The sequence below is a fragment of the Notamacropus eugenii genome, chromosome 4, assembly GCF_028372415.1.
Source record: "Notamacropus eugenii isolate mMacEug1 chromosome 4, mMacEug1.pri_v2, whole genome shotgun sequence".
Classification (NCBI taxonomy): Eukaryota; Metazoa; Chordata; class Mammalia; order Diprotodontia; family Macropodidae; genus Notamacropus; species Notamacropus eugenii.
Window position 1 is genome coordinate 364,031,743 of NC_092875.1, and position 8,744 is coordinate 364,040,486.

At 36.6% G+C, this 8,744-nt stretch overlaps 1 pseudogene; it reads left to right on the plus strand.

The window, feature by feature from the left end:
• Window positions 1-3,731: 3,731 nt before the first annotated feature.
• Window positions 3,732-5,935, plus strand: LOC140498528 (mitogen-activated protein kinase 6 pseudogene; annotated as a pseudogene).
• The last annotated feature ends 2,809 nt before the right edge of the window (window positions 5,936-8,744 follow it).

An 8,744-nucleotide genomic window follows, 5' to 3' on the forward strand; every position in this document is an offset into this window, starting at 1 on the left:
AACAGTGCCAGTTTTTCTCACCCTGAAGTTCTTTCTATGAAATGCTTCCTTATTTCTGTCAACAATGACACCTTGAATTCAGAACAGAACAACCATCCCTCCCCCCACCCCATTTTTAATACTATAAAATAGCATTTCAGTGAAGGGTAGACTGGCCACTTCCTGAATCCAAGGAACAAAGCCAGAGACAAATGGCTTTCAAAATTTGGTACCCTACTTCATTCATCTTTGTTCAATGCTTATTTTCACATATGTGGCTTCTGTAAATTTATTGCTTTCATGATTTAGTCTAGTTTGAAAGCTGATTTTCCATAAACTTAGCCCCAACACACTGGCAAATTAATTGTTCTATTGCTTTTCTAACCTTAAAAGAATTTAGAATCTCAAAAAAAGAGAATATTTATTAATAAGTTATCTGATAAAGGCCTCACTTCTAAAATACATACAGAACTGAGTCAAATGTACAAGAATACAAGTCATTCCCGAATTGATAAATGGTAAAAGGATATGAACAGGCAGTTTTTACAAGAAGAAATTAAAGATATCTATAGTCATAATAAAAAATGTTCTAAATCACTTTTGAGTAGAGAGATGCAAATCAAAACAATTCTGAGATATCACATCACACCTATCAGATTGGTTAGCATGATAGAACAGGAAGATGATAAATGTTGATGATGTGGGAGAGTTGGAACACTAATTCACTGTTGGTGGAGCTGTGAGCTGATCCATCCATTCTGGAGAGCAATTGGAACTATGCCCTAAGGGCTACAAAAATATGCATACCCTTTGACCCACCAATATCATTTCTAGGACTGTATCCCCAAGAGATCATAAAAATCTGAAAAAGTCCCACATATTCAAAAATATTTACAGCACCCCTCTTTGTGGTGGTCAAAAACTGGAAATCAAGAGGATGCCCACCAATTGGGGAATGGGTGAATAAATTATGGTATATGATTATAATGGAGTATTATTGTGCTATAAGAAATGATAAACAGGAAGACTTCAGAGAGGCTCAGAAAGACCTATATGATTTTATGCTGAGCAAAAGGAGGAGAACCTGGAGAACTTTGCACATAGGAACAACCACAGAGTGCAAAAACTTTTTCTGGTAGACTTAGAACTTCATTGCAATGCAAGGACTTAAAAATTCCCAATGATCTTTTAAGACAAAATGCCTTCCACATCCAGAGAAAGAACTATGGAATTCGATCCCAAATTGAGGTAGATCATTTTCGTTAATATTACATTTTAGTTTGTTATATGATTTCTCCCATTCATTTAAATTCTTCTATACAACATGACTATGGTGAAAATGTATTTAATAGGAATGTATGTGTAGAACCCCTATAAAATTGTGTGCCATCTAAGAGAGGGAGGGGAGAGGTGGGGGAAAGGAAGGAGGTGGGAGGGAAAGAAAAATATTGGTTACATGGTAGTGATTGTGGAATGCTGAAAATAAATAAATTTTAAAAAATAAGCTATGTGGATATAATCCTGAGTTATAGCATTTCTTTAAGAGAAAAAAAAAAACTTTTCAATTGAATCAAGTAGTTGGAGAAGCTTTTTGTCTACTTTCTTTCCAATCATCTACATGTTGTGCACAATGTTTATTTATGTTACATAATATTTTTGGAAGTATATATTTGAAAGCAATTTTAACCTAAAACTCTTCTCTAAACAAACCTATGACTTTCATCTTGATATAATGAGACAAATAAGATTAGTTTCAAAGGAGAATATCAGAACAAAGACTGAGTTGTAAAAATGAGGACATTCAAAGATAAAATGCCCTTCCAAAAACAAATCAAATGACTCAATTAAATCCTTCTGTTTCCAAAAGAGCACCTTGTAAAACATGACCATGGTCCAAAAAAACTAAAAATAAATAAATAAACAAGTTTGTTTTCAATCATTTGTTATTCCTTTAATTTGATCCAAACTCATGTTCAGTTTGAGCAATCTAGGCTACATACAATTTCATTACATCCACTAACAAAAATTTAGATTCTGTTTTTAATTCTCTTTACATGGGGACAGAGCCAAGATGGTGGAGCAACAGCATGGGTTTTCTAGAGTGCTCCCATTAAATCCAGACAAATACCTGTAACAAATGGCTCTAAACAAATTCTGGAACTGAAGAACCCTCAGATAGAAGGAGTGAATCAAATCTTCAGCCCAAGACAGCCTGGAAGGTCACCAGGAAGTGTCTATCATGCCATGCTGGGAGCAGAGCTCAGTCCAGTGTGGGTTGAAAATGCATAGAAGGTACTTGTGAGGGCCTTGGGGAGACTGAATCTCTCACATTTGTGGTGGTTTCCAGACTTGATGACCCCAAAATGCTGAGGATAATTTGGAAGGTCAATGGGAAAAGCCAGTGGGACCAGTGCAGGAGAGTGGAGAGGTCCGGCCCCAGTGACAAGGAAGCAGAGAGGGGAGGGGTGAAGGAACCCAGGGCAGCCACAGCGGCAGCAGGGGAAGCTGGAGCAACTGTTTCTGGAGCTCAAGGTCCAACAATTGTGGGGGGATTAAACAGATGACAGTATATCCTCCACCCTCATTGGAAGCAGAGAACTACTTTGACAAAGAGCTCAAAAGTCAAGTAAATGGCTGAGGAAATGAACAAAAACTGGAGAAAGGATCATACTATAGAATCCTAATTTGGTGATAAGGGAGACCAAAGAATGCCAACAGAAGTAAAAGACAAAGCTCCTCCATCCAAAGCCTCAAAGAAAAATATTAATTGGTCTCAGGTCATGGAAGAGTTCAAAAAGAATTTTGAAAATTAATAAGAGAAGCTGAGCAAAAATTGGGAATATAAATGAGAATGATGCAAGAAAATCATGAAAAACAAGTCAACTTCTTGCTATAAGGGACACAAAAAATGCTGAAGAAAATAACACTTTAAAAAATAGACTAGGCCCCTAGACTTCCTGCTCCCCCTTCCCCATCCCTCCCTCGCCCTCTCTCTAGTGTCCAAGTTACATGGCTGCGACTGCAGCAAAGCGAGAGCCTTGGAGATGCTGCTGCCGCCAACACCAACAGAGACCAGAGCCGATCTTAGGGGCTGTCCACAGGCCCTGCACTGCTTCGATGAGTTGGAGAAGTCCTGTTGTCACTGAGTAAGATGGATGGCAGCTTTGATTGTAATTGTGGTGAGTTGGAGCCACCTGATCACTAAGAAAAGACGTCTTCTATAAACCAATAGCTGCCAGCGCTTCCTAGTCAAACAGTAAACAAACAAAGGAGGAAAGAAACAAAACTAACGTAGTCCTTACTGGCACCCTAGAAATGATGCTGCTGAGGAGCAGTCCAACACTGAATGTATCTGCACTGTGAGGAAAATGTTCAGAGAAGCCTATCGTGTGCATATTTATTCACTTTTGTGTTAAATGTTAGCTCATATAGCACAGTAAAGCTGAGTGCATAGTATGCCATTTCATTCCTTTTGAGTTTCTTGAGTGTTTTCTTTAATGTCTGCAGAGTTGCTGCCCCTATCCTGAGCTATGGATAACGCAATCTTTCTAATTCTCAGTATGAGTTAGAGTTTACAAGCTGTAAATTGAAAGGGAACTCACCAGGCCTGGTTGGCACGTGAAACCATCTTGTAGTGGAATCAGAATTATTTTTCTCCCTTTTTGAAAGATCTTTCTTTTTGATGCCAGTTTCATTCCGTGTTTGCACAAGTTCATCAGTTTGAAAAGAAAAATAATATTAAGTGTTTTAAAATGGCAGAAAAGTTTGAAAGTCTCATGAACATTCATGGTTTTGATCTGGGCTCTTGGTATACAGACTTAAAACTGCTGGGCTGTGGTGGCAATGGCTTGCTTTGTTTTGTGTTTTTTGTTTTTTTTCTGCTGTTGATAATGACTGTGACAAAAGAATGGCTTTCAAGAAAATTGTTCTTACAGATCCCCAGAGTGTTAAACATGCTTTACATGAAATCAAAATTATTAGAAGACTCGACCATGATAACATTGTAGAAGTATTTGAAATTCTTGGTCCCAGTGGAGGTCAGTTAACAGATGATGTAGGCTCTTTGACAGAACTGAACAGTGTTTACATTGTTTAGGAGTACATGGAGACAGACATGGCTAATCTGGTAGAGCAGGGTCCTTTACTGGAGGAGCATGCCAGGCTTTTCAGGTATCAGCTGCTACAAGGGCTCAAATATATTCATTCTGCAAATGTACTGCACAGATATCTCAAACCAGCTAATCTCTTCATTAATACTGAAGACTTGATGCTGAAGATAGGTGACGTTGGTCGAGCCCGAACCATGGATCCCCATTACTCCCATAAGGGTCAACTTTCTGAAGGATTGGTTACTAAATGGTACAGATCTCCACGACTTTTATTTTCTCCTAATAACTATACTAAAGCCATTGATATGTGGGCTGCAGGATGCATCTTTGCTGAAATGCTGACTGGGAAAACCCTCTTTGTAGGTGCATATGAACTTGAACAGATGCACCTGATTTTAGAATCTATTCCTACAGTACATGTACAACAGTCCATGAGGAAGATCATCAGGAGCTTCTCAATGTAATCCCAGTTTACATAAGAAATGATGTGACTGAGCCACACAAACCTTTAATTCAGTTGCTTCCAGGAATTGGTTGTGAAGTACTGGACTTCTTGGAGCAAATTTTGGCATTTAGTCCCATGGATCAATTGACAGCAGAAGAAGTTCTGTCCCATCCTTATATGAGCGTTTATTCCTTTCCAGTGGATGAACCAATTTCAAGCCATCCTTTTCACATTGAAGATGAAGTTGATGATATTTTGCTCATGGATGAAACTCATAGTCACATTTACAATTGGGAGAGGTATCATGATTGTCAGTTTTCAGACCATGACTGGCCTGTACACAATAATTTTGATATTGAACAAGTTCAGCATGACCCAAGGGCTCTTTCTGATGTCACTGATGAAGAGAAAGTACAGGTAGATCTTTGGAAATATTTGGATGGAGATCGTGAAAAGTACCTGAAGGATCCTGCCTTTGATATCCATTTCTCTACTGAGCCTTGTTGGCAGTATCCAGATCATCATGAAAATAAGTATTGTGATCTGGAATGCAGCCACACTTGTAACTACAAAATAAGGTTGTCATCATATCTAGATAATTTAGTTTGGAGAGAGAGTGAAGTTAACCATTACCATGAACCCAAACTTATTATAGATCTTTCTAATTGGAAAGAACAAAGCAAAGAAAAATCTGATAAGAAAGGCAAGTCAAAATGTGAAAAGAATGGATTGGTTAAAGCTCAAATAGCTCTTGAGGAAGCTTCACAGTAACTGGTGGAAAAAGAAAGGGAGAAGAATCAAGGATTTGATTTTGATTGCTTTATTGCAGGAACTATTCAGCTTAATTCACAGCACAAGGCTATTGATGTTGTTTATAAATTAAATGACTTGAATGGCTCAGTGTCCCAAATAGAATTGAAAAGTTTGATATCAAAATCAGTAAGCCAAGAAAAGCAGGAAAAAAGGAATGGTGAATTTGGCTCATTTAGAAGCTTTGTACCAATCTTCTTGGGATAGCCAGTTTGTATGTGGTGGGGAGGATTGTTTTTTCATAGATCAGTTTTGTTGTGAAGTAAGAAAGGATGAACAAATTGAGAAGGAAAACACTTCTACCAGTTACTTGGACAAGTTCTTTAGCAGGAAGGAAGATACTGAAATGCTAGAAACTGAGTCAGTAGAAGATGGCAAGTTTGGGGAAAGAGAAAGCAAGGAGGGTTTTCTTGACAATAGTGGGGAGTTCCTCTTTAACAAGCAGCTTGAGTCTATAAGCATCCCACAGTTTCACAGTCCAGTTGGTTTACCATTTAAATCAATACAGGCCACATTAACACCTTCTGCTATGAAAACTTCCCCCCAGATCTCCCATAAAATATACAGCAGCATTCTGAAACACCTGAACTAAAACCCTCAGCAGACAGTTCACTTTGTATTCGTGAAATGTGTTCTGTCTTTTATATTGCTAGTATGTCATTTTTTACTTGAATCAGATGGTGTCATTTTAGTATGGATTTCACTAGTTCTTGGCTTTTAAAATCCAGAATTACTTTCTATACATGAAATACTTTGCATTTTAAACTGGCATGTCATTTGCACACAAAATTAAAGAAGAGAGCAAAATAATGCAATGCAGGAGGAGACAAAAGAAATACATTAAGCCAAGTAAAAACATTCTCTCAGTAAAACGGTCATCTGTTTTACAGGAAAAAAAAAATCTTGCCTTGAAATTTACACAGTGAGACGGTACATAATTGCATGAAAATATCTATTTTTTTCCTACAACATTTTTCATTCGTGAGTATTTTCAAGTTTTTCATGCTGTGCACATGATACCAGCAGCAACTGAAAATGAATGCCGAATTTGGTACACATGAGTTATCTACCTCAAGGTAACAGAAGTAAGTGGTGAAACATATACCACCCACAGTGCTTCACAATATGCACTTCTATTTAGCCAGCATTATTGTAGTAACTTCTTGATAAGAATCATTCACTGTTTATAAGTGTTCTGGTACGCATTCTTTCTAGTGAAGTGTTAATATACCATATCTTATTTATTTTAGCAAATCAGTATATTTTCTGTATTTAATTATAGAAAGTTAACTTAGTTTTTTGAGATTTATTTGCAAATAAAGTTTTTCCATTTGGTACTATGGTTTGTTGCTTACCTAGCTGAATATTATAATGTCAGCTTGTTCTGAGGCTGTCCACATACTCAATTTACTTATGTGTTCATTTAAAGTTCATTTTAAGTAGGGATTTGTATTTTGGAGGTGCTTGATCTATCTACAAAGAAAAATTAGGAATTATTTTATTATAAAATTCTCCTAGAAGTCTTACTTGTGTTAATTTTTTTTAAAAAAATTGCAATATTAGACTTGTGTGCATGGATGCAATTAAGGTATATCATTATTGTAGGTTAAAACTTGTATATGGTAAGATATATGTTGTTTTTACTGTATGTTTTTACTGAATGATCTATTCCCCATCTCAAAGCAAGCATGAATAAAATTGAGTTAAATGTAAAAAAAAAAAAAATAGGCTAACCAAAATGGCAAAAGAAATTCAAAAAGCCAATGATGAGAAGAATGCACTAAAAAACAGAACTGGCCAGACTGGAAAGGAGATCCAAAAGCTCACATAGCAAAATCATTCTTTAAAGATTAAAATGGAGTATATGGAAGCTAATGACTTTATAAAATCAAGAAATTATAGAACAAAAATAAAGGAAGCAAAAAATAGCCAACAATGTGAAATATCTCATTGGAAAAACAAATGTCCTTGGAAATAGATCGAGGAGACACAATTTAAAATTATTAGACTACCTGAATGGACTACCTATGATCAGAAAAATAGCCTATACATCATCTTTCACGAAAATATCAAGGAAAACTACCTTGATATTCTAGAATCAGAGAGTAAAATAAATATTGAAAGAATCCACCCTTCACCTCCTGAAAGAGATCCAAAAAAAAAAAAAAACTCCTAGAAATATTGTAGCCAAATTCCAGAGCTTCCACGTCAAGAAGAAAATAACTCAAGCAGCCAGAAAGAATCAATTTGAAGAATATTGTGAAAATGCAATAAGGGAAACACAGAATCTAGGAGCTTCTACATTAAGGGATTGAAGTGCTTTGAATATGATATTCCAGAAGTCAAAGGAGTTAGGATTAAAACCAAGAATCACCTACCCAGCAAAACTGATTAAATGCTTCAGGGAAAACTGATCATTCAGTGAAATAGAGGACATTCAAATATTCTTGATGAAAAGACCAGAGCTGATTAGAAAATTTGACTTTCAACCATAAGAATCAAGAGAAGCATGAAAAAGTAAACAGGAAAGATACATCCTAAGGGACTTACTAAGTTGAACTGTTTATATTCTGAAATGGATAGATAACATTTGTAACTCTTGGGACTTTTCTCAGTATTTGTGTAGTTGTAGAAATTATATGCATATAGACAGAGGTCACAGGGTAAGTTGAATAGGAAGGGCCAATATCTAAAAAAATAAAATTAAGGGATGAGAGAGGAATATATTGGGAGTAGAATGGGAGGAACGGAATGGGGCAAATTATCAATCATAAAAGAGGTAAGAGAAAGCTTTTTTCAATGGAGGGGAAAAGGGGGGAGGTGAGAGGGAAAAAATGAAGCTTGCTCTCATCACATTTGGCTTAGGGAATTAATAACATGTGCACTCAATTTGGTACGAAAATCTATCTTACGTTACAGGAAAGTCGGGGACAAGGGGAAAGGTGAAGTGTGGAGGGATCATAGAAGGGAGGGCAAATGGGAGAAGGAGGTAATAAAAATAAACACTTTTGGGGAGGGACAAGGTTAAAAGAGAGAATAGAATAAATGGGGGGCAGGATAGGATGGAAGGAAGTAAAGTTAGTCTTTCAGAATATGACTTTTATGAAAGTCTTTTGAAGAACTACACATGTATAGCCTATATTGAATTACTTTCCTTATCTATGGAGATGAGTGGGGAAGGAGGAAGGGAGAGAAGTTGGAACTCAAAGTTTTAAAACCAAATTTTAAAAATTGTTTTTACGTTCAACTTGTAAATAAGAAATACAGGCAATGGGATATAGAAATCTATCTTGCCTTTCAAGAAAACAGAGGAGATGGGGATAAGAGAAGCGAGGAATGTGATAAAATAGAGGGCATATCTGAGAGAGGGCAATCAGAATGCACGCTGTCATGGGGTGGGC